This window comes from Canis lupus, chromosome 34 (genome assembly GCF_011100685.1).
Source record: "Canis lupus familiaris isolate Mischka breed German Shepherd chromosome 34, alternate assembly UU_Cfam_GSD_1.0, whole genome shotgun sequence".
NCBI classification, from domain to species: domain Eukaryota; kingdom Metazoa; phylum Chordata; class Mammalia; order Carnivora; family Canidae; genus Canis; species Canis lupus.
Genome location: NC_049255.1, coordinates 29,502,293 through 29,529,976, shown reverse-complemented (window position 1 = coordinate 29,529,976; position 27,684 = coordinate 29,502,293). Strand labels below are relative to the sequence as shown.

The window sequence follows — 27,684 nt, the reverse complement described above, 5'->3', positions numbered from 1 at the left end:
TACAGCCCACTTGACATTTACTCAATCTATACTTAATATTTTATTCTTGAGTAAAGGGTTTTGTTGTTATTAAAAAAAAAAAAAAGTCGAAGGTCACTGGCCTAGAGGCCAAGAACATAGTTCTTGAAGAGTTTGCTGAGTATTAATGGACCTGTGAGTGGGTGGGTGTGTAGTCTTAAATTACAATACTTCTATTATGAGTTCTAGGAATATGTCGCAGTCCATCACCTTCTTTATAAAAAGCAGAAGGATAAGGCTATCCAAGAAGGAAGCAGAGAGAAAAAAAGTTAAATGCTTAAATCATAGTGTTAACTTGGGGAACTGGCCAAAGTACTTAGTTTCTCATAAAGCATCTTTAATGGAAAGCAACGGGGAAACAATTTATATTTGATGATGGATACTGCTGAGAGTACTGGATGTATTCTCTTGGACGTCATGCTGATGATCCAAACAAGTAGCATTCATTTTCAAAAAAAAAAAAAAAATTTTGCCATGGACTTTTGAAACACTGTTGAATCTATTATTCTGATAGTAATTGAAACTGATTTGACAGCAGATACAAAGTTAACATAAAGTTAGTAATAACTTGATAGAGAATAGAAAGGTAGGAGATTAAAGAAGCCCCCAAGAGTTTCAGATATTTCAGGAAAAAAAAAATAGCTCAGGCTCAGATGTTTTTTGTTCATCTGTAGACAAGCAGTATTTGAGTTCAAGAAAAGAACACTATTTTGATTATTGAAAAACTTCTAAAAGGGGAAAGTTCTCTAAACATTTGTGTTTAAGATTACTGTTATTTGGGGCACGTGGGTGGCTCAGCTGGTTAGGAGTCCATCTTGGGCTCAGGTCATGATCCCCAGGTCCTGGGATTGGATCCTACATCAGGCTCCCTGCTCAGCTTGGTGGGGAGTCTGCTTCTCCCTCTCCTTCTGCCCCTCCTCCTGCTTGTGTTCTCTTGCTTTCTCTCTTTCTGTCAGATAAATAATAAAATGTTTTTTTTAAAAGATTACTATTATTTATAACATGTACTCCTGTCCAATTATGAAGCAGCTTTGGAGTCCACATTAACTTTTCACTATCCAGTAGGTTCCTGAAGATTTCTTTTTTGCATTAAGTAAAATATCTACCTGGAGGGGAAAAATCTTCGGGGAATTAATGTAGAAAGACTGGATAAGAAGTGAAATATTATAGTGATAATTATTCTATACAATGGCATATATATTATTATAGAGACCTGGCTGGGGCAACTGGGTGGCTCTTTCAGTTAATTAAGTGTCTGCCTTCTGCTCAGGTCATGGGATCAAGTCTCGCATTGGTCCCCCCTACTCAGTGGTGAGCCTGCTTCTCCCTTTTCTCTCATGCTGCTTTTGCACATATGTGCTCTCTCTCACTCTTTTTTTCAGATAAGTCAAATCTTAAAACAAAACAAAGAAATAAGAAAACCTTAGCAAATGCTGATTTATCATTCTCAGCTTCAGATATTTGCAAGTAAGTACAAAAGTCATTGATATGTGGTTACTTTAAGTTTTTTTTTGTATACAAGGAGACTTGTGTATGAGAATGAACTACTGGGCAAAGGATGGGGACAACTCAGTTGCTAACAGCCACCTTACAATGCATGTTAATATGGTTTCCTCCTTTGTTTCTGCTTTTTCTAAACCTCTTGTGATTAGACTTAAATGAGTTTTCTTATTGCAAATGAAACAAGGGAATCCAAGTCAAGGGCTGCTCATGTTGGTGAAGAAGTTTCAGAAGTGGAAAGTTTTATGCAAAGTTGGATAAATTTAAATGCAAGAGTTGAATTGTACAACAGTATATGGATTTGTTATACACGCACAAAAACACAATTTTAGATAGTTTCCCAGCAAGTATAGCATTATTCTTCCACTCATAGACAAAACAAGTGTAAACTGATTGACTCATTCCTTTAATGTCAGAAGATATTCATAAGAAACATGAGATTTTCATAGAAACACAATTCTGGGTAAAAATCAAACTTCTATATATTGATTAAATGAAGGAGATGACATTTAGGGCACATATGCTTGCAAGAACTGACATGAATATATGATCAGGAATTAAAATAAAACTTTCTGTGTATAACAGGAAATGAAGAAAAGAGGAATAATATGCTCATATTTTCAAGAGAATTATTCTAATGTATTGAAGAATCTCCTAGAGAGAAGTGTAATAGGACATAAAAATATATATACTGGATGATAAAACTTTCTCAAGCATGCACATCTAAGGATAGGCATCTCAAGGGCAGATCGTCTGATCAGTTTATGGGCAGTAAGCCTGAAATTTAGATTAAAAGAAGCTTACTATATGAAGCTTACTATATTTTCTACAAACCAGAGGTGATTAAGGAGTCATGAATAGTGTGACCTGTCATATGCTGGAAGTCTAATAAAATGAATGATTAGCTACAAGTGCAATTAACTTTCTAGTCTCCTTTAATTGCTCAGGGATAAAAGCAGAAAAAATATTTCTATTCATTCAACAAATAATAGATATTATACAGGGTCATCTGTAAGCCACATGTATGTCTTAATGTTCAGATATTTATTGTTCTCCTTATCATATATCTCCAGCCTCTTGACCAGGACATAGTACAAATATTCAACATATTGTACAAGGATCACATTTAATCTTTGAATATAGAGCATGATGTGAGGAAATACTGAATAAAAATACATAATAAAGAAGTATTAGATCAAGGGAGTCTTCAACATCAAGTGATTTTGAGGAGCTCTGTGAAAAGAAATAAAATTATTTCAAGGGATAATAACATCTTAAAAATAAAATATGCTTTTCTAAAGCAGATGGTAAAATTACTGAGTACAATGTTTAAACTGAATTGGAAGAGCTGATTTAAAGGAAACAAAAGAGGAGCTGTTGGAAGATCCAGAAAATGTAGTTAAAATTGTCAAAAAAAAAAAAAAGACAAAATTGCAACATTGAAAAACTAAAAGAAGATATTTGAGAATTTATATGATGTAGTAAACATTTCTAATATAATGTGCTGCTAAGCTGCTAACCAGCAGGTCATCAGTTGGCATCACCAAAGTAACACAAGCACATAGACCCTTGATATTATATAAGAAATAAATTTCTCTTTCTTACTCTTTTAAAAAGTTGCTAATCATATGTTGTTAAGAATAAAATTTACCCCTGATAGCCTCCTTTTCAACCATCTCCCAAATAATTTCTACCATCTACTTCATTCATTTATTTGTGAAGGATGAATCAGTCACTTATAAGAATACCAAGAGAAGATTTGATTCATCCTACTATCTATCCACTATTTTTTTTGGTAATTTTTCATCAACTATAGCTATATTTACCAAAAGATCCACAGGACAAAGAGTTCTTTTACTTTCATCCCCAAAGTGTCCCAAGCATAGTAACCTAACACAGATTTCAACATAGAGTAAATATTTTTTAAAAAATTCCTGGATAAATAAACCACAGTACATAACTACTTACTACTTGTAGCCATTACCATTTTTTCTTATTTCTCAGTTTTAACATCATCAACAATACTTATGCTTCCCTGTATTTATTGCACCATAATTTATTTTTTTAATTTTTTAAACATTTATTTATTTATTATTTATGATAGACATAGAGAGAGAGAGAGAGGCAGGGACACAGGAGGAGGGAGAAGCAGGCTCCATGCCAGGAGCCCGATGCGGAACTCAATCCCGGGACTCCAGGATCGCGCCCTGGGCCAAAGGCAGGCACTAAACCACTGAGCCACCCAGGGATCCCCTGCACCATAATTTATAGTAATCAACACACAGAAGCAGTCTAAGTGCCCATCAATAGACAAATGCATAAGGAAGATGTACACACACACACACACACACACACACACACACACACACACACACACTGGAATATTCCTCAGCCACAAGAAAGAATGTGATCTTGCCATTTGTGACATGGATGGACCTAAACGGTATTAGGCTAAATGAAATGAGTCAGAGTGAGAAAGACAAATACCATATGAATTCACTCATATGTTAAGTCTAAAATGCAAAACAAAACAAGTGAATAAACAAACAAAAGGCAGACCTATAAATATAGAGAACTGATGGTTCCCAGAGGGAAGGGAAGGTGGGGGTGTGGGCAAAATGGGTGAAGGGGAGAGAGGGAGATACAGGCTTCCAGTTATGGAATTAACAAGTCATGGGAAAAAAAGGTACACCATAGTGAATATAGTCAATATTTTAGTAGTGTTTATGTTGATGGACGGTAATTAACCTTGGGATGAGCATAGCATGATATGTAGAGAAGCTGAATCACTATATTGTACACCTGATACTAGTGTAACATTGTGTGTCAAATATGCTCAGATAAAAAATTTTTTAAATGACCCCCATGCTTCAGTTTAATGGACTGAAGAAACCTTGTTCATACTGTTGCAGTGAAGAATGTTACCACCATGTTGGGAGATGTAAAAAGTTGACATATACATTCTTTTTTTCTCCTAAGTCATTAATACTACTAACTATTGTTGACTTATTACAATTACTATTACTACTTAATACTATTTCCTCCTTATATCTCTCTGGCCCTTTAATTTTATAGTCACGATGCTCAGTAGTTTGACTTCCTTCATTTTTTATTTGCATTAATTTCCTTGTCATCCTGTCTTACAAACCATACACTGTATGTGTGTATGTGTGTGTGTGCGTGTGTGTGTAAAATCTATGTAATATTTACTAGAATTGACTTTCAAAACCACCTTATTGTATGCTGTTTAATTAAGCATGTGTGTTGATTTTTGTAAAATTATTTTTTAAATTAAAATCATCAGATTACTACCTGTACTTTTTTATTCTTTCCTCCATAATGCTGTACATTTACATATATTTCCATGATTTTATTCACATGTATCTCTCTTACTAGACAGTATGCATCAAGGACTTGGCATCAGGTCTATTATTATTCACCAGTGTCTATAGTACATAATTGATAGATTAAAATATTTTTAAAAAATAATTGAATACAGTGATATGAAGAGAATAATGATCTTATTTGCAGTATTTTCTATATAATTAAAAATCTACCTATCAAATTATATATTTTCTAAAATTAAAAAATAATTCATTTACAGAAAAACTATATTTAGAATCATCTTTAATTCCACAGAAATCAAAAAGCTGTTCTATTAAAAAAAACCCTTAAATGTATCTCTCAATGCCCACTTAAAAAATAAATCCTTGTTCCACATTAATTATATTAAAGAAACAAAGACCAAAATAAAAATGTCTAGTTGATCGTATACTTGCAGATTTTTCTGCATTTCATTTAAAAAAAGAGCCAAAAAGTTAAGAGGAAAATCTATGGACCTTGAACCTAACCAAATACAGTTTCAAGTATTTGCTTTCATGGCTAAATATCTCAGGACAATATCTTTTTGAAAATAAATTCCAACATTAGTAAAGTAGGCAAAATTTAAAATTCCTCATAGGATTGCTGGGATGATTTAATAATATGTCATATAGGTTGAGCACAAAGCAGATATACAAACAAAACAAAACAACTTTACTTTTCTATAGTCCAAGTTAAGTTCTATTTTTCTTCTATTCCCTAAGATTTAGAAAAATATCATTAAGTACATGTGAGGATTTGATTCTCAGAACAGACACTATTAGGAGTTATTTGTGAATCATGGAAGTTGACTCATGATATATGCTGGAAAAATGAGATGGAAAGAAGTGGAAACATAGTTTTGGTGACCATGCATTGAAATTGATCTCTGGTGAATCTATGTTTTGCTCCATATGGCCTATTTCTAACATGGAGCCCAGGATCACAGAAATGATTCTGCTTAATTCTAGGTAACACTACTATACTGGACTCTGTATAATAATCCAAAATATTTCTAACCATGATATGTGTAATGACTCCTAATCCAGGGGCACCCAGGTGGCTCAGTCAGTTAAGTATCTGACACTTGGTTTCAGCTCAGGTCATGATCTCCTGGGTGGTAAAATGGAGCCCTATGATGGCTCCATGCTCAACATGGGAATCTGCTTGAGATTTCCTCCATCTACCCCTCTCCCCACTCAGGAAAGCACGCACATACACGCTGTCTCTTGCTCTCTCACACATAAATAAATAAATCTTAAAAAAATATTCTTAATCCAAAAATAATCGAAAAACAATTTTCTTAAATATTTTTAAAATATTTTTAAATATTCATCCTCTTCTTTAAAGCACTTGGTTTATTACAAACCACACTAATTTAAACTACATTATTTACTTTATTAATTAAAAGATTCAGCACACTATAAATTTAGTGCTGCTGAAATCTACATTTTGACATATTAATGGTTTATCATTTTAATACCATTTGTAATTGAATGCATAGACATTTACAATCCCAATGTTTGTAAAATGTAATATGTATGTGTGTGCACATGTGTATGCACACTTTATCTTAACTGTCAACTTGTTTTAATCATGCTTTATGATATTATGGTTAGGTGGAGGTGACCCTAATGTAAAAGAATAAGCCAATATTACTAAATTCTATGTGTTTATGCCTTCTGAGACTCTTTAAAAAATAGAGCATATATACTTTCAAGAGCTGAGTTGGCTGTAGAACTTATGCTCAGAAAGATTTCTTTTCATAATTGTCATGTCAGAAAAAAATAGAAAAATGAATTCTGCATTCAGTCTTTGTTCTTCTCCATTTGGTCATGCAATACATATGTGTAAGTACTAGTGATAGAGCATTTATTCTTCAATTTCTGCAACTCTGCATTAATTATTTTACTTCCGTTTTTCTATATGTTGTTTTCAATTCAGTGCTGTTTACAAATTCACAATGCAAACTTCGTCTTTGTCTAATTCTAGCCATTTTAAAACTATCAGAATAGTCACATGTTACTTCAAATTCATGCAACTCATATAGAACTCCTTATCTAAAAAGCTTTTTGTGGTCATTAGCGTCTTTATTTTGATTACTTTAATTAAAAGAGAAAATAAACTTATTTTTGGTGTTTTGATATTGTTAGGAAGCTAATTTCAGGTTATAATGATAAACTATAACACTACATGTATATTTAAAGAAATATATAAATAGTTCATTTTTGGTTGTATTTAGATGGAAAGCATAAACTGACACATTAAAGGCATTGGAAGATATCTACATTTCTAAGTCATGATGTTCATTTAATTAAAAAACTTCTGCATTATATTATTCTAACTGTAGTGAAGCTATAATTTCATTGGGGAGTACATTAAATAACTCAAAACAATATATTCCATGATGCTGATTTAGCTTCTTTTATATATAATTTGACTTTTCTAATCTAACTCTAAATTAGAGAAAACAATTTATAGATAATTTAAAAAGAGAAGTAGATACTACAATGACAACAGTTATCAGGTCTATTAAGGATAATGTTAATAAGCAACAAATATATTTGGGGTTATTTATATGCATCAGTAAATCAGATAAAATAACCAAGAATAATCATGTTTCCCTCTCAAAAAAAAAAAAATCCTGTCAGCTATTATTCTTCCTAATTTAGACACCATGGTTTGATAAAAGACAAGTAATTTATTGACAATATCTGGGCTTGTGAGACAATAACTGGAATTTGAATTCACTTGTCAGATTCCAGACTCTAGTACTTTCCATTATATATATATACATATATATAAACAATAAAATTATTTGATTCTCATTTCTTTATTTCATGTTTCCACATAAACAATGTACTATAAAATGAATCACTGCTTTGGTGACATGAAGACCAGTAGAGAATAAAACATTTAATATACCTTAGTACAAATGTTCTCTTCTTCTTCTTTTTATCTTTCCTAAGAATTATAAATGTTGAAAGGAATTTAAAAAAAAAGATTTTTATTCATTTATTCATGAGAGACACAGAGAGAGGCAGAGACACAGGCAGAGGGAGAAGCAGACTCCCTTCTGGGAGCCCGATGAGGGACCTGATCCTGGGATCCTGGGATCAGGACCTGAGTCAAAGGCAGTTGCTCAACCACTGAGCCCCCCAGGCATCCCTGAAAGGAATTTTATTAGTGTAAATTATTTGTGAAAATTTCTTAGAATATGTTTTGACTTGCTTTTTGTTTAAAATCAAAAAGTAAGGGGTGCCTGGCGGGCTACAGTTGGTAGAACATATGACTCCTGATCTCCGGATTGTAAATTTGAGCCCCATGCTAGGGGTAAAGATTACTTAACAATAGAACCTTAAAAGAAAAGAAAAGAAACTTAAAAAGAAGGAAGATATATTGTCACTTTCTGTAATTTGTTAATAACTCAATCTTCATGATCATTTATTACTAAGTGGGTATTTAATGTTAGATGCATTGTATAGCTTGTGTAGAAATCTATGCTGTAGTCTAAATTTGAATATTTATAACTAAAACTCAAATTTTTGTGATCTGATCACAGATCTGATCACATATATCCTGATATATGGATATCACTTTGGGATGTACGATATAGGTCTATGGTTTAGGTATAAATCAGGAGTAAAAATGATTAAATACAGAAGCATACTAATGTTTCAAATCGTTTCAAATCATGTTTATGCTGTGAATAGTACAATAAAATATTCAAATAGTTAAAAATGATCAAACTTAGGGATGCCTGGGTGGCTCAGTTGGTTAAGCCTCTGACTCTTAGTTTAGCTCAGGTCATATTCCTAGGGTGCTGGAATCAAGGCTTTGTGGGGCTCCATGCTCAGTGGGGAGTCTCCTTGAGATTCTCTGTCTCCTCTCTGTCTGCTACCGCCCTCCCACTTCTAAATGTGTGAGTACTGTTTCTCTCAAAGAAATAAATCTTTAAAAAATGATCAAACTTACGGTACAATCTAAGAAAAATTATGATGTCTTTCAATGCATTGATAGATAAAAAGTAAATAGGCATCAATTCCCTTAGTGAGATTTATCATTTTAAAAAGGCACTTTGAAAAAAAATAAATAAAAAATAAATAAAAAGGCACTTTGAATTTATTTTAATTTTTGACTCTAAACCATATAGAAGCACATATTATACTCATCTCAATATTTAACTTTTGCCAAGTAAAAATATTAAAGGAAAATATAGCTGTTGAAGTCTATTTAAATCATGCTTTTTTCTACATAGGAGGAAAACATTTCCACACATGGACAAATGTACCAGAATAATTTCTCTTCCTCCCCATCTGTGTGAGTGTGCAGTGTGTGTAAAAAAGTTTTGTTGTTGCTGCTTATAAAAAAGCTTCATTTCTAGAGGTGAAGGTAAAACTAGCATTCCCCAGATTGCCACAGAGAGTCATTCCAGTAGTTAATTTGCTTTTATTGACTTCCAAGGTTTCCTACTGAGAAATTTCCTGGCTGGTGCTCTTAAAATTGTAGTAAATGTCTTCATCTTTGCTCATTCCTCTTAACTTAAAATATGGTTTTCAATCTCCTCTTCGAGATTTATCAATTTGTTATATTTCTCATAAGCACAAAGTATGTTCATTCAACACTTCCAAAATGCTAAATGCATTTTCCCTGGCCTGAAGCCATCTGGGACCATCTATGTTAATATACACAAACTATACACACCCATACGGGGACACCCATACACCCACACTTATATTTAAAAATAAATTGATAATCACCATTTTTTTTTGTTTACTTCTCTATGGAAGGTTCTAGATACTAGATTTAGGGACATCATTGCCTTATTATTGACACCTGAAAACAGGCTGCTGTTTCAGCACTGAGAAATCTGTGTGTAAAGAAAATTTTAACAAAATCAACAGTGGTAAAAGATCAGAAAGAGGCAAGAAGTAGACATCACATTATTTTAGCTAGGTAGCTGTCATTAAAAATAAATTTTGTAATTTCTCATTGGCAAATATTTGATTATAAATATATTAAAATTTCTTTTATTGATAAATATAATGTAAAGAAAATTGGGAATATAGAAGCTATACAAATTGTAATTATAATGCTGTCTGTCTCTTCCCCTTGGAGACTTTAAATTTTGGAATAGATTGTGTGAGACACATGATTATCAGGGAAAGTGGATCTTTTAATAGAGTTTCAACTGACACTTGAAATTACTATAGTTCTCTCTCTTTTTATTTCGGTAAGTAGCAATGATTAAAAATAATAGGACAGACTTCCAATCCTGGGAAGCTGGAGTAGATTGTAAATTTCCCTGTTTTTCAGGAATAATTACAAATAAATCTCAAAAGACTCTGACAAGCAGGTAGACTGGCTAGGGCCCTGAGGACCCAAGGAATGACTTGGTGGAGTGTTCCCTGGTTTTCCTTATGCTTACAAACCTCAGAGATGGAGCTGAAGAAGCCAATCACCTGGAGAATAGCAATGGGTGCAGAGAAAAACCAAAAATGACCAAACAAACAAGAAATAAAACAAACCAAAAAAAAAAAAAATGGTAAAAGCCTGCTCTGTCTAATCTAAGAACCAGGAAAGGTGAAGCCTATCATGAGAAAAAAACATTTGGAAAATAACTGTCCTGCTCCAATATTGGTAATCTGAACTATAGTAGAGTATTGTAAAGAATTTTAAAATCATATTTATAGTATATTAATCACTTAGTTACAAGTAATGTTTCCCTATGTAACTACATAATTATTTTAGAAAGTTCGATGATATATTTTACCTATAATATGGTATTAATTTTTCAAAGCAGTCTAAATTATCATAAATAACTTCCTGAGCCATTCCATATTAATGTTTCTATTTCACTGACGGATTTCTTTGCTGCTGACAGTTCATTTCTCTAGGATCAACAGCTTGTAGAAAAAAAGAACATTATTCGAACATTATTCTCCCTGCACTATCAGGTGCCTAAGTAAGATGTCAAATGCAGTGAACACTTCTCTATCTTAATGTACTTCTCAAAATATTGAATGTTAAGTCATATAGATATTTTTCGGATTATTATTTTACTACCAAAGGTAATCTCTCAATTATATGTTTAACCTATGAACTCAGTAGAAATATTATAGAGGCAGCTCACTTGGAAAATATTTTAGTTGCTAACTTTCTTGCTGTTATTGCAATATTTATGATACATAAGATATAAGAATGATATATAAGAATGCAAGTTTCACTTATTTTGATTCACTCACTTGTAACATTTCTGGAATTTGTGGAATATATGTGGACCTGATCGACTGAGGAAAATTAATGAAAACCGCTGAACACAAATGGTTGTTGGAATACTTTTCTGCTTAACAAGTCTTTTTCTTTACTTCTATATTTTAAAAGTATCCCAGAATATACAAAGTAGGCAGGACAACAGGCCCTATCCCAACCCCTAAATTCAATAGTTATCAACATTATGCCAGATTTGCTTATTATTTCCTTCCTTCCTTCTTATCTTCCTTCCTCCTTTTTTTCCTTGACTTCCCTTTCAATTGTAAAATGGCTACATCATCTTTCCAACCTTTCAAAACCCATTTCATAATCCTTCTCATCAAGAGATCAATTCTATTTCTTTGCACCTTGAATCTGGGGGTGGCCAGTGACTTGCTTTGCCCAATGGGACATGAGCAAACATAACTCAAGCAAAGTCTTTACAAGAGCTTGTGTGCTGGACTCTGTCTTCTCTTGCTGTAATTTGAACCCTAAAACCACCATGCAGACAAAATTGGGCTGAACCTGATGGAGGATGAGGGGCTAAATGCAAAAACATCAAGACCAAAAAATAGCCTGCAATTTGCAGAATAAGTGAAACCATCTGAGATCATCCAGCCCTTAGCAGAACTGTAGCCAACTACAGACATATCATCAAATTTAAGCTGAGATGGTCCAGACAACAGCAGAGCTAATCTACACATTTGTAAGCAAACTCAAGAAGCTGCTGTTGTAAACTATTCAATGATTATTCTTTTCTTCCTTTCTTCTTCCTTTTCCCTTCCTTTCTCTTTCCTTACATTGTTTTTTCCTTCTTATTTACTTCCTTTTATGTTGCTGTAATATTTTTTAAACTATTAAATCATGTTATTTTTCTCTTAAGTGCTTCTGTACATATCTAAATAAGGGCATTTTATTTTTTAATTTATTTTTAAAGATTTTATTTATTTTTAGAGAGAGAGAAAGAAGATAGGGAAGGGTAGAGGGAAAGAAAGAGAGAATTTCAAGAAGGCTTGCATCTAGCATGGAGCCCAAGGTGGGGCTCAATCCCACAACCCTGACATCACCACCAGAGCTGAAATTAAGAGTCATGCTTAAACAACTGAGCACCCAGGTGCCCCCAAATAAGGGCATTTTAACAAGAACAATACCATTATCTCAGTACCATTAATATTATTAATAATAATTTCCTAACAACTAATATCCAATAATATTTAATGTTTTCCAGTTGTTTTAAATTATATGTTATCACTTTTCATTAATACATTATGATCATGTTTTAAATAATAAATTATTTTGGAAAATTAATTGCTCTAACTACATCAGAAGTCCAGTGTCTCTTCAGTTTTGTATTATCTCTGAAATCCTTGTTCATTTCTCATCCACCAGCACTTATTCTTCTTGAATCTCTCCTTGTACATCTGTAGTTCAAAATTCAGGTAAACATTTGAGAGGAACCCTTGAGCAGATTACCAGGGCTCTTTATCTGTCATTCCCTCATTCCTTGTCTCTGGTCCTACCCCAGAAATTCCAGCCCCCTTAGTAAGACAGTTGCTCTCAATTTGGCTTTATTTATCTGAATAACAATTTGGAAACTACCCCCTTAATAGGCCAAATTATGGAGTTTAGTCCGTGCTCAAGAATGATCATATTTATGTATGTATGTATGTATGTATGTATGTATGTATTTATTTATTTATTTTAAGATTTTATTTATTTATTAATGAGAGACACACACACACACAGAGGGAGAGAGAGAGGCAGAGACACAGGCAGAAGAAGAAGCAGGCTCCATGCAGGGAGCCTGATGTGGGACCTGATCCCAGGACTCCGGGATCATGCCCTAGGCCAAAGGCAGGTGCTAAACCTCTGAGCCACCCAGGGATCCCCCAAAAATGATCATATTAAAAAAAATATGATAGACTTCTCTTCAATGTTATTTGTTCTTTGCTTTACTATCAAATGTCTTGGTCAAGGTCATACATTGTTTAACTGTGTTTTATCTTATTTAAAAAAATATTTTACTTATTTGAGAGAGAGAGAATGCATGAGCAGGGAGGGACAGAGAGACAGAATTGCAAGTAGACTCTGCACTGAGCCCAGGGCCCCACACCGGGTTCAATCTCAAACGTCCCATGAAATCATGACCCAAGCTGAAACCAAGAGTCAGATACTCAACCAACTGAGCCACCCAGGCATCCCTGTTTATTGTGTTTATAAGGAGGCAAGATCCTCTCACCTGTAACTGCTCTGTTAGGCCTGTGAGTCTCCATTTATGTCAGTTTAGGGTATTTGTATGGTCAGATCTGGCCAACACTGACAACAATGTGCAGGTGTATATAATTACATGCATACATACATTAGATTTTGACTACAAATTTTTAAATTTTTTTTTTATATATTTGAAAGAGAGCGATTGAGAACATGAACAGTGGGGAGGGACAGAGGCAGAGTGAGAAACAGAATCCCTGCTGAAAAGGGAGCCCAGTGTGGAACTCAATCAATCCCAGGAACCTTGGGATCACGACCTGAGCCAAAGGTAGACACTTAACTGACTGAGCCACACAGGTGCCCTACAAAAAAATTTTTTGCTTTAATTGTCTCTGACAAATGATGACCTTATTACTTGACACTGGGTTAGTTTAGATAGGGTGTGAATTAGTTACAATGTTCAATGTACATATATTACAATTATTTTTGCTATTGTACTAGAACCAGAATCAATATATTCCACATAAAACATTAATGCAAATGAGTGAATTACTATTCTGGGATCTTAACCATAGACATGCAGATTAGTATTTGCAGGAAAATTTTATAAACAAAACCACAGACTAATTATTTCTACCCTGTGAAGTAGTGTATTCTAGTCAATTTTTCAGTTTTAATTTTATCATTAATATTTTTCAAAATAAATTGGTATACTTGACCTTCTAAAATAGCTTATGAAAGATCCATAGTTTAACCTGAAGAATTAACCAGCATTTCTAAGTTATTATTCCCTTTAAAAAAAATCCACTTAAATAGAGTAAATTCTCAATTACTCATAGCATTAAGATTTGAGAAAGAGTAGAATGTTGAAAAATGTTGATTAATAAGCCAAATTGTGGATGTTTAATTGCTATATAAAATGCATGTAGAAAAAAAAACAAAAAACAAAAAAAATGCATATAGATTTTCATTTTAAAAATATACATTTATGGTTAAAATTAATAGTATTCTTTTAAGATTTATTTATATATTTGATAGAGAGTGAGAGAAAGAGAGAGTGGGTGGAGGGGAGGGATAGAGGAAAAGGGAGAAGCAGATTCCTTGCAGAGCAGGGAGCCAGAAGTGGGACTTGATCCCAGGACCCTGGGACCATGACCTGAGCCAAAGGCAGATACTTAACTGACTGAGCCACCTAGGCATCCTAAAACTAATAGTATTTGTTTATCGTATCTGCACTTAATGAATGCCAGATATAATCTGCCAACATAAAAATTTTATTTTATGCTGAAGAGCCATTATAAATTGAACAAACTAATTTCCTTGATGGAATTGGTTTAACACAAAATAAGTATTTCAAATTTTCCAAATATATAATTTATATATAAATATATGTATTTGTATTACATATATATTTTTGAGAGAGAGAGGGAGGGAGGGAGGGAAGAAGAGAGAGGGAGAGGGAGAGGGAGAGGGAGAGGGAGAGGGAGAGGGAGAGGGAGAGGGAGAGAGAAAATCTTAAGCAGGCTACAGGCCCAGCACAGAGTTCAATGCAGGGATCATGACCTGAGCCAAAATCAAGAGTTGGATGCTTAACTGACTGAGCCACGCAGGCATTCCTAAGTAATATATTATTAAATATGAACAGTAGCCCTTACATAACTAGTATGCCTGTGTGACTAACCATGAATACTTCAGAATGTGACTCTATTTAGATATAGAGTCTTCAAAGAAGTAATTAAGTTAAAATGAGGCCATTAGAATGGGCTCTAATTTAATCTGGAATATTTGTAAGAAGAGATGAGGACATACAGAGAGAGATACCAGGGCATATATATATATACAGGAGAATAACCATATGAAGAAGTAGCAAAAGGGCAATATCTACAAGTGAAAGGGAGAGGCCTCTGAGGAAACTAACCCTACAGTACCTTGATCTTGTACTTCCAATCTCTAGAACTGTGAGGAGATAAATTACTGTTTTTAAGGCCCCAGCCTGTGGTATGTTGTTATGGCAACCCTACCAAACTAATATATCACCTTTTTGGATTACCATAAGTATTAGATTTTGCAGTAAGAAAACTCAGTAATATTTAAAATAACAGAAAGATCTGGATGCATATATCTCTTTGAGTTAGTGTTTTTGTTTCCTTGGGTAGATACCCAATAGTGGAATTAATTGATCATATGCTACTTCTATTTTTAATACTTTGAAGAACCCCCATATGTTAACCACAGTGGCTATACCAAGTTACATTACTATAAACAGTGCATGAGAGTTCCTTTTTCTCCACATCCTTATTAACACTTTTTTTCTTGTTGATTTTAGCCATTCTGACAGATGTAAAGTGCTATCTCATTGTAGTAGTTTTGATTTGTCTTTCCTGATGATTAGTATGTGTACATTTATCATGGCATTATTTGTAATATCCAAAATATGTAAGAAGCCCAAGTGTCCAACAAGAGATGAATGGATAAACAGGATGTGGTATATATACAATGAAATATTATGCAACCATAAAAAAGGATGAGATCTTGCCAGTTTTGACATCATGAATGGACTAGAGGGTATTATGTAAGTGAAATAATTCGGAAGAGAAAGATAAATACCATAAGATTTCACTTATATGTGGAATTAAAACTAATACAAAACAAATGAATAAATGAACTAATGAAAAAGAAACAGATCCATAAATACTGAGAACAAATTGATGGTTTCCAGACAGGAAGAGGGTGAGATGGGCAAAACAGCTGAAGGGGTGCGGAAGATATTGGTTTCTAAGTTACAGAATGAATAAATCATTGAAATAAAATGTACAGCATAGGGAATAGTCAATGGTATTGTAATTGTAATTGTATACAGTGACAGATGGTAGCTACGCTTGTCTTGAGCATAGCATAAAGTAACATAATGTATAAACTTGTTGAATTACTGTGCTGTATATCTGAAACTAATACAACATTGTGTGCCAACTATACCCAAATTAAAAAAAAAAAAAAAAAAGTTAGGGGCAGGAAGCCCGGGTGGCTCAGCGGTTTAGCGCCGCCTTCAGCCCAGGGCTTGATCCTGGAGTCCCAGGATGGAGTCCCACATTGGACTCCCTGCATGGAGCCTGCTTCTCCCTCTGCCTGTGTCTCTGCCTGTCTCTCTGTCGCTCTCTCTCTCTCTCTGTCTTTCATGAATAAATAAAATCTTTTTAAAAATAAGAGGAAAGTGAAAGTGGTTATAGGTCGGCAAAACAAAGACAGCAGAAGATATAGCTAAAATTCTCTTAACTAAAAATAAAGAAAGCACTAAAAGAATAATAGAAAGATTATAATGCCTACAGATCAGTATATACTGGAAATAGAAGTAGGAAGACACTGAAAGAGAGAATAAATCTGGAAATAGTAGAACTAGTTACAAGCTTTTAAGAGCTTCCTATTATACAGAATACAGTCCTTCTGACCCCATCTCTAGGTTTGTGCATTTAATTAACAAATATTGCCACTTAGTTTTTTGAAGCATGCAAAGTGAGTATAATATTTGTCTCATCCATTTAGCTGATCAAATATGCCTCAGAAAAGCAATGAAAGGTCTTATTTGGTGGATGAAGAAAAGTTGAACAGAAATATCAAAAAATGTCAGTAGTGGAAAAAAGGGAAAAATTGTAAAAACTAAAATTTATATTCCATATTATTTTCTAACATTGAGTCACAAAATATTTTAAATAAAAACTATTTCTTTGGTTTTTTTTTTTTTTTTTTTTTTTTTTTTACTTTTGTGTATATTTTTTATTGGAGTTCAATTTGTCAACATATAGCATAACACCCAGTGCTCATCCTGTCAAGTGCCTCCCTCAGTGCCTTGTTCATTTCCCAGAGTTAGGAGTCTCTCATGTTCGGTCTCCCTCTCTGATATTTCCCACTCATTCTCTCTCTTTTCCCCTTTATTCCCTTTCACTATTTTTTATATTCCCCAAATGAATGAGACCATATAATGTTTGTCCTTCTCCGATTGACTTCTTTCACTCAGCATAATACCCTCCAGTTCCATCCACATCAAAGTAAATGGTGGGTATTTGTCGTTTCTATACCGTTAATATTCCTCTAGGCTGAGGAATATTCCATTGTATACATAGACCACATCTTCTTTATCCATTCATCTTTCAGTGGACAGCAAGGCTCCTTTGACAGTTGGGCTATTATGGACATTGCTGCTGTGAACATTGGGGTGCAAGTGTCCTGCATTTTCACTGCATCTGTATCTTTGGGGTAAATTCCCAGCAGAGCAATTTCTGGGTCACAGGGCAGTTCTATTTTTAACTCTTTACCTCCTCCTCACAGTTTTCCAGAGTGGCTGCACCAGTTCACATTCCCACCAAAAGTGCAAGAGGGTTCCCCTTTCTCCACATCCTCACCAACATTTGTTGTTTCCTGTCTTGTTAATTTTCCCCATTCTCACTGGTGTGAGGTGGTATCTCATTGTGGTTTTGATTTGTATTTCCCTGATGGCCAGTGACACAAAGCATTTTCTCATGTGCTTGTTGGCCAAGTCTATGTCTTCCTCTGTGAGATTTCTGTTCATATCTTTTGCCCATTTCATGATTGGATTGTTTGTTTCTTTGCTATTGAGTTTAATAAGTTCTTTATAGATCTTGGATACTAGCCCTTTATCTGATATGTCGTTTGCAAATACCTTCTCCCATTTTGTAGGTTGTCTTTTAGTTTTGTTGACTGTTTCTTTAGCTGTGCAGAAGCTTTTTATTGAAAAAAGGACAGACTCTTCAATAAATGGTGCTGGGGAAATTGGACATCCACATGCAGAAGAATGAAACTGGACCATTCTCTTACAACATACACAAAGATAAACTCAAAATGGATGAAAGATCTAAATGTGAAGACAAGAATCCACCAAAATCCTAGAGGAGAACACAGGCAACACCCTTTTTGAACTTGATCACAGCAACTTCTTGCAAGACACATCTTGAAGGCAAGGGAAACAAAAGCAAAAATGAATTATTGGGACTTAATCAGGATTTTTTTTTTTACTTTTGAAATAAATATCTTTCCCTATCAAGTTTTAAGACTGTTGATAAAATATTCTGGATACAAATCCTTTGCCAGATATATCATTTATAAATATGTCCCAGTCCATAACTATTTTAATTTCTTTCAACAGTATCTTTCATACAGCAAACTTTAAAAAAATTATGAAGTCCAATTATCTTTTTTTTTTTCTTTTACAGATTGTGCTGTTAGTATCATGTCCAAGATCTCTTGACTAACCCCTGGTCACAAAGGCATTATGAGTGACAGGAACCAGTTTCAAAAGGTTATGTAGTGTTTAATACCCTTTATATGACATTCTTGACAAGACAGAACTACAGTGACAAAGAAAGGACCAATGATTGCTAGTTATCAGGAACTGTGTGACTACATGAGGCATTTTATGGAGTGATGGAAATGTTATATATTGTGATGATGGTTAAAGAAATCCATACATGGTTAAAATTCATGCAATTGCTCTTCCTCCAAAAATGTGCTTTATGCATATTAAATAAAAAACAAAAATACACAAATAAAAAATATATCTTTTAACCACATGTAAGTATATTTCACAGTAGATATTCCTGAAAAGTATATGAATGACAACTGTCAACAAGAAGACACAGTGGTTGCAAATTTAAATCAAACCGATCACATCACAGACTCTTATAAAAGCATCAATTAAGAATTTTGGTTCTCAAGAGTTGGGTCTTATATATTAGTAAGTTCAGTCATAAATTTAGGAAATTAACAAATATAATGTAAATACTAAGCACATTTTTTTATTGCCTCACCAAGTGTAGCTAATAGAAATGTTCATAGAAAAGAAAGTAGTACTGGTATCAGAGTTTTTCACGTAATTTCTTTAAGAAGCAACAGTAAGAACAAACATGCATGACTGTGAATATAAAAGGAAAAAATCCAAAAATGTGAGTTGAGACATAATCATCCCCTATAACAGTTAATTAAATGGACAGGAATTATTCTCTTCATTTATTTCATAATTGGCTAGTAGTCAAATTTATTGTTAAGCAAGAAGGAGAATGATCCTTTTTTAATATTTTAAAGATTTTATTAATTTACAGAGGGAGGGAGGGCATGAGCTGGAGAAGGGGCAGTGAGAGAAGGAAAAAGAAACTCCCCACTGAGCAGGGACCCTGACTCAGGGCTAGATCTGATGACCCTGAAATCACAATCTGAGCTAAAGTCAGACGCTTAAAATAACTTAGCCACACATGCGCCTAAAGAATGATGCTTTGGAAAGTAGGTATATCTTGTATATTGTAGCTGGTTCCTGAGCGTTCAATAACTTACAGATTCTTGGGGGAGCAAATCACACAGTCGACAGATATTTATTCAGTTGTTTATCTAGCTCTTTATTCAATATAGATTGAACCAATCATAAACCTAGATTAGACCTAAAATTATTTTTCCTTACTGCCATTTGTACATCTTTCATTTTCTTTATTTGCTTATGTTTGGTTTTCACAAATAATGGAGTCAGTGAATCTGTGCAGACAATCCTTAAATGATAATGAACTGTCTGTTAAAAGAGCACATAAATCCCTCACCTTCATTTTTTTTTCTCAGTTGCTGTTAGGTCACTGCTATAAATAAAAAGATATTTTTACTAAGGACTCTTTGAAATTTTTAAGGTTAAAAAAGGCTGCATTCTTCAAACAGCAAAGGAAATAGGCAAAAACGCTTCTTCCAAGGATGAAATAAATAAAAGAAGCAAAAAGTTTTATGTTGGCAAGATGGTTAAAAAAAATGTGAATTGTTTTGAATTCATTAGGGGATAAGCAGTGATACAAAAATAAGCTGCTAATTAATAAGGAGGGGCTAGGAATTAATGAGTCCAAAGTGGCTGAGTTACTGAAACTGTTTGTACAACCATTTTTTAATAAGAGAAATGAGAGAAATTTTAGGAAATAGTGATGACTTTGCAAAAATTGCTATTGACAAAACAGGAAGAGGAATACATGAATTTATGAACATACCCAAATCAGCAAATTTGGATGACTTGTTTCCAAGGACACAAAACAAGTTAGTTGCATAATACCAACCACTGAATCAACAATAAATAAAGATGTAAAAGTTATGTCAAAATATCTATATATTTAGATATTGTCTTTGAACCACATTTTCTCAATCATATTAGAATCTACTCTTGATATAGTATGTTTTTCAATATAATAAAGTCTTTCTAAAATCCAAAATGAATTGGGTACTTTTGTTTTTTCCAGTTTGTCAAAAGTTTGGTACTTGGAAAATGAAAAATACTTTTGACTTTAAAAAATTGGATGCTGATGAGAAAGAGATAAAAAAAAACATAATTGACAGTATTGGGTGTGTCTTTTTAGTGGGGTTCCTCTCTACTGAAATAGCAGGAAACTACTTTGGAGTGGATGACATTTAATCAGAAACTTACAAAATGAGAAGGATCCAACCATATGAAGTATTGAGAGGAGACCATTCTGGAAGCTAACAGTGTATCTAAAACTTGGGTGAAAAGCTTTTAAGTTCTAAGGAAAGAAAGAAGCTCTTCTTGGTTGGATTTTAGTGTCTGGGGTGACACTGACAGGAAGTAAGCGAGATAACTGGGGCAGGATTGTGGATGGTCATAAGAAATCTGAATGGGAAAAAAGCATAAGTTAAATGTGTAATGTAAATATATAATCATCCTTAAATGAAAATCATTCCAGGTTCTCTTCCCATTACAAGAAAATCTAGTGACTGAATAAGTTATATTAACATGGAAAATGGGTTTTATGAATGAAAAAAATTATGGAAATAGAGTAAAGCCAAAGGAAGTAACATATACAAATAACCTACATCCCTAAGTAGCAGAATAAACAGATCTGCAATGAGAAATTGGATGAATTCTCCTATGACAACTGTTGTCACAAATCATAGTGCACATTCTTTTTCTTTTATATGCTCTATAATTCACCTATGATGAATAGAAATGTGGTCTTTTTTTTTCTATTTTGCAGGGAACTTAAGGGCTTTTTTTTAAGTAGCATGCTCTTTTCATTTCATTATTATTGTGATAAATATTTTATAGAACCATAAAAATGGAGTTGAATTCTCGCCAGCAGTCAGCTTTAGTAGATCTTATTTCACTCTGAATCAAAAAATATAAACATTTCAGTAACTCCTATATGGACATATGCTTATCAACCCATTATTTACATTGAATGCCAATCAAGTTAGGTCAGATGTTATTTTAAAAAGCCCAATCCTTGTCCCAAAGAATATTATTCACAGAAATGTTAACTCTGCAACTTTTACAGATACCCAATACACATTAGCCCAATAATGAGTGTGATAAATATATTTTTTAAGTTGTGCAGTATTTTCATATTGGTTCTTTTGCTAACTCTTCTTTTGTCTCATTTAAATAGCAAACATCACTAACAGTATTTCAGGAATGGAAGACATAATGAAAAAAGACCTAGGCAAAGATTGAGCAGTGTGACCTCTAGGACTAATATTTTGCCCTTAAACAGTTAATTGAGCATAAGAAAGTCACAGAGTAACAGAAGCTCCATGCGTGAAATAAAAATAATCATGATCAAAAGACACAGCAGGTACTTTGTAATCAGGAACACATTATTGTTTTTTTCTAAAGTATTAACTCTACTCCTTATTAGCTCTAAGACCCTGGATGGTTATTTTGTCCATAAAGTATGTTTTCTTCATCAGGAAAATAAGGAAAGGAATTCATTCTCTAAATATTTGAGATAATATGTGATAAAGTGTACTATAACTATTTGTCTATATCCATAGAGAGGAGGTCATCATTTTCATTGAAAATAAATGTACTGCAAAGACTCTACCATTCATCATACACTGAAGTTTTCTTTAAATGAGAGGCCAGAAATAATATTAGAACTCAGAGCAAATGCCTCCATACAAAAATCAACCAAACAAAAACAAACCAAATAGCTATTGAAATCCCATAAACACACTCTGATAAACGGCTTACGTTCCATCCTTTACTTCTATCCTAGTTATCAACTACCCCTCAACTCCAAATTCACTTTTTTTCCCCTGCCTTGTGATACCAGAGCTGAATCACTTAAATCTCTTATTTTGCGGGCTGCCACAATGTTAGGTTCTGTCGGTAGAGAGCAGTGGAGGGACACTTCAAAAGGAAGGGCTTTCTCCCTGGGTCTAGGCTTTCCTGTTTTCTCGTGTGACAGACATTCAGCTGCTGGCTTCCCAGCAAATCTCACTGGGAGACACCTGGGTGCTTCCCAGAGATTTCAGCAGCACCCCACATAGGAGTTCCTCGCTTGTTAAACCTGACTTGCTGCAGCTTGCCAAAACTCTCTATTTTCCAGTGAGCCAGGGCCCCGCCCTCTCCAGAGGCTTCTGTGCTTGTGTGTGTATGTCTGTGTGTAGAGAAAGACTTTCTTTCAAGTTTGCTTCTTTCTTTATTTATTTTTATTCTCTCTAAGACCTTAGATTTATTTTTATTCTCTCTAAGACCTTAGATTTATTTTTATTCTCTCTAAGCCTTAGAAATTGTGGCTGATCCCCCCACTTCTACTCCTCTGTTTAGGGTTCTCTCTAGTCTCTTAATAGCTATTTCCCTGTTACTAGTTAATAATTCTTTATGTAAAAATTAGCCTCCCAAGGTTACTGGTATGGACTCTTGAATGGACTCTCACTGCTACACCTTTTCATACTTGAGATTAAAGACATTAAGTATAATTTAAACTTGGCATTCTAGAGCAAGTGACTAAAGCACACAGAATTTTACAAATCAGTGATTATAGTTCTAAATACTAAACATAGCTTCAAACAAAATGAGTTTTACTGGATAAAAGTAAATTTGAAGTTTATGACAGATTTCAAAACCATTTCACAATACACTGGAAAACAGCAGTGCAATGTAAAATCTTTGAATGAGTTAGAAATACTGAAAAAAACAGAGAAGGGTATATAAAAAGAATACAAATTCTGTTGGAGTCAAAGTCTCAGTTCTACTGTATAATACAAATATTTTTTGTCTATTTTTTTGTTTAATTTTCAAAGGTTAATCACAAATAAACCTAGCAATTTTCATATATAGCTAGTATTTAAACATACACACATAGGCTTGATCCTATTCATATTTTCTGATTCTCTACCAGGCTCTCTAAACCTCTTGACAAACTAATCAAATATCCTTTAAATTGATTTATAATATTTTAAATGTGTGTTCCACAGTAATTTTCCATATGTCTCTCATCCTGCACAGAAACTAATTCCTCTTCGATTGTCTCATTGTGCTCACCAAATGCTAACTCAATTTAATTATTATTCTTTTATCTTTTATACCACTAACGTAAGAAGTTGGTAATTAGAATAAATTAATTTTCTGCTTCTAAAACGAAGAAAATTGGCTAAATTGCTTTGTTCTGAGCATTTGAAAACTACTTAGTATAAATATACATGGTTACTGATAACAAATGCAAGGACTTAACTCCCTGGCAGCTTCTCCTGAACCTCAGGCACAGTGTATTGTCACAGTGCAGTATTAATGAACACAGCAATGACATATGCAAATTTTGTTTCCATTTCAAGATTAGTCCATTTCTTTAAATCCATTCAGTTTATTGTATTTTCATTTATGTATTTAAATATAAACATTTAAGAAATAATGGTTTGTCCAGTCTTGTTTTAGGATTTAAGAAGACTCCAGATGAATACTCAATGGGCATGTTCTTTGAGTTCCATATTATTTTTCTTCCACTGAGAGTAGGAAATGTTTTATATGAGAAAAAAGACATTATAGTATTATCTTACAGTATCTCTCAGTATGAAAATATTCTCCAGCTGACCACTCAATAGAAATGGTAAATTTTAGAGAATGGGTTTTACTTCTAGATCAGGGTTCTGACTCTCTCATTTATCCTGTATATACACAATTTAAGTACATATATATCAGACATATACTGAAACAACATAATTCTCCCCCCAGAAGACATGTTCTCTTGCTTTTTGTCTAACAGCTGATGTACAGAGACTATATAAAGGTGTAAAAAATATTTTAAAAATATTTTTATACTGAAATACAGCGGTATAACATGTAATTATTTTATTTTACTTACTCATTTTTTTTTTGCTAAAAGTGAAGATTCTTCTAATTTTTTTTAAGAAAGAAGTTACTTAGAGGAGGAACAGTGCTTAAAATTCCACAGAACTAAGGCTAAGTGGGGACCATGACCAAATAAATACGTAACAAGGACATGTTTTGATACTCTTTAAGGTGCTATTTTGAGTCAGGAAAATACCCAAAGAAAGATGATTCTTCTTGACGTGCTTCTCACTGAATAAGACCTTTATTCACCTTTGTATGTATCAACTGTCTAGTCCAGGTATTTGAACTCCAAAATAATTTAATGCAACTCACAAATGACACTTTTTCATATATAATCCTTTCATATGAAACTAGATTTTTGATGCCTTTAAATTCATGATTCCCATGAACATTTCGGTTATGATAAATTACGAAATGGCAAGAAAGATTCTTTGAAATCTCAAAGGAAGAAAAAACCTTGAGAAGAGTATGTATTAAAAAAGGCTTCACAAATATGAAGCACAATTATCAGAATCTTGATAAAAGCAATTTTTTTAAAGTTCAAGGTCCAAGTCTGAATCCTTGAACTTTTCAATGTCAGCAAGACACCGTTTGTGAATATTCTTTTTAAAAAGCTCCAGTGATCTCTTATCATGTTAGGAGCAGGTGCCTCTCAGCCAGCACTGGACTGAAGGGACTGCGATATTTGCACTGAATCCAAACTCACTACATTGTCAGCTGTTTCCCTCGGTTCACTTGCAATGGGCAATGCACCAGGTTTTGAACCTTCTCCAGTCCAGCTGTAGTGAAAAGTGTGTTCAGCTCATCTTGTGTAAAGAAGTAAACTTTAGTACCATTACCTCTCACATAGAAATTTTCAAACAGACACTGACCTTTTTTTATTTTATTTTATTATTTTTTTTATTTAAGTGGAAGCTGAGCCGAATCGTAGAGGCCATGTTCTTGCAGAAGCAATATCCCTCTGAGTTTCAGAAGCCTGCTCAGCCTGTGGATAATAGCCTTCTGCATCTTGTCCGGAACAACTGCTCAAGTATTCAAGGATCCTGGGAACTCATCAGCACAGATTTCCAGGTGACTGAGTTTCTGAGTTACATTTTCTTCCACAGGAGGCATCTCTGTGTGGTTTATGTTCAAGGCTACTGAAGAACATTTGTGCTGTTCTTCTATTTTTACACCAGGTCCATCCTCACTGCTCCTGCATTCAGGTACTTGACTCTTCTTGTTCTCTGACAGCAAATCCTTCAAGTGATTTTGGTTTGGGCTAGATGCCAGCTCTGGGAATTTGGTAAAAAAAAAAAAAAAAAAAGCCAATGTCTGTCCTTAAAAACCTGTTTTCGTGGATTTCGTAGAAGTCATTCTTGTATATGTGGGCACTGATTTCATGATCAACTCGCTTCTCCTGGCATAGCCACTAGGTACTGTTCTCCCGGACTATCGACTTCACCACCATCTTCTGCTCTTCTGCTCACTCCACATCATCTGGATTACTCAGGAACTGACTTTGAAACTGTAGCCAGCATGCATCCAGGGTAGGGGCAGCCATGACACTGAAGCTGGGTATGTATGTATGTAACAGTTATTTTAAAGACTTTATATTCACAAAGAAATGTGCTCATAGTCTATGGATAAGTTAAAAATACTTAAAAGTGGCTATTATATGATCATACACATTTTAAATAACAGTAGATATTTAGAGGGATAATCACCAAAACCTGTAACAATTATCTCTAAGAGCTGACATTTCCTATTTGACATGTTATATAGGCATGATAAAATAGAGTAAAAATTATTTCGATTTTGAATAAAAACTAAAAATGCCAACATCAATAGTGTTGTATACTTATATCTTGTTCTCAAAGAAGTAATCAACGATACTCATTTTTAAAGTTAATAGATTCATAGCTTATTTAATCAGTTATAGATACCATCTATAATGGCTTTTTATAGTTTTTATCAGTTTTGTAGAAACTATATTGTATTATACTGGTATACATATTATATTACTTTAATATATAATATGTTTAAAAGTTTATAAATTATAAAAAAGTTTCCCTCAAATCTAGTAGATAATGTATCTTTTATTTCTTTTGATTTTTTTTTTGGCCTGAAAAATTCCTCAGAATTTTCCCTTGACAGTAATGCACAGCACTGAAGTAGATATTAGGGGATTTAATAAACATCCATTAAATACTTCCTACCTCCTGAAATTTTGTAGGATAGCCAAAATATATAGGCTTGCATACCATATAACATGATCTAACTAACAAAAAGAATGATTCAAACAGTGGTACATGAGCTGTAGATACAAAGAAGAATTAAAAATTGAGTTGGCATCTCGAGTAGGTATTACAGGATTTCTGTAGATGGTGTTAGAAATAGATGGCATTCATGAAGAGAAAATGATGGAAAGTTGAACAAAGAGGAGGAGGCAAAGAGCCAACAGGTACCTTTGGAGCAGTGAAAATACATCAAATTTGCTAAAGCTGACCACAGGAATTAATAAAAAGGCTGGAAAGAAGGTCTTGGATGCTAGTTGAATGGTTTGGACTTTATCTCAGTCAGTGAGGGTGTCTTGGAACCAACTGGGAAGTGCTCTGTATGATCAAAGTGATGCCTGGAACATCAATCTGATGCTCCTATGCACAAAGAGAAAGGAGGGGGATTAGATGAGGAGACTTATTAGATTTTGTGGGTATTCCAGGAATTCATGAGTGCCTACACTACGGTGTGAATTGTACAAATGAAAAATAAAAGGATATAAGTGAAAGATAACATGTGAAGACTGCACAGAGCTTGGCAACGGATTGGATGTGAGGAGAAAGGAAGGCATTAAAAATAACTATTGACACTGGATAAAAAGGGATATAGAAGAACAGAAACCAGAAGGTCAAAGGAGAAGCTAGGTTATGAGAGAAAAGCGTAGGTATCACTCATGTCAAACTTGACATGTTTGCAAAATGGCAAAAGGTGAAAGTAAATGTAGAAATGGATGACTTGAGCTTGGAATTGAGGCCATGACCATTTGTGTCATTTGTGGAATCATTTAGTTAGACTCTGGCTCCTTGGTGGTGGCAATAGTGGAGGGCACCCCGGTCACAGGTTTCTTATTTTGATGGATTTTATCAATGTAATCAGTGTATATAATATATAAATATGTTTTTATTATGTAAATAGTATACTTATATGTTTATACAGAAAGTTTCTTGAAGAACCACCTCCTTACA

The 27,684-nt window shown here is 33.8% G+C and overlaps 1 long non-coding RNA gene across 1 annotated transcript; it reads left to right on the top strand.

The window, feature by feature from the left end:
* The first annotated feature begins 1,395 nt into the window (after positions 1-1,395).
* On the top strand, positions 1,396-26,186 carry LOC111093934. Its single transcript, XR_005383568.1, has 5 exons — positions 1,396-1,485; positions 18,567-18,652; positions 24,629-24,737; positions 25,370-25,531; positions 25,869-26,186. It is a non-coding gene; the product is annotated as an uncharacterized LOC111093934 (long non-coding RNA).
* Positions 26,187-27,684: the final 1,498 nt, after the last annotated feature.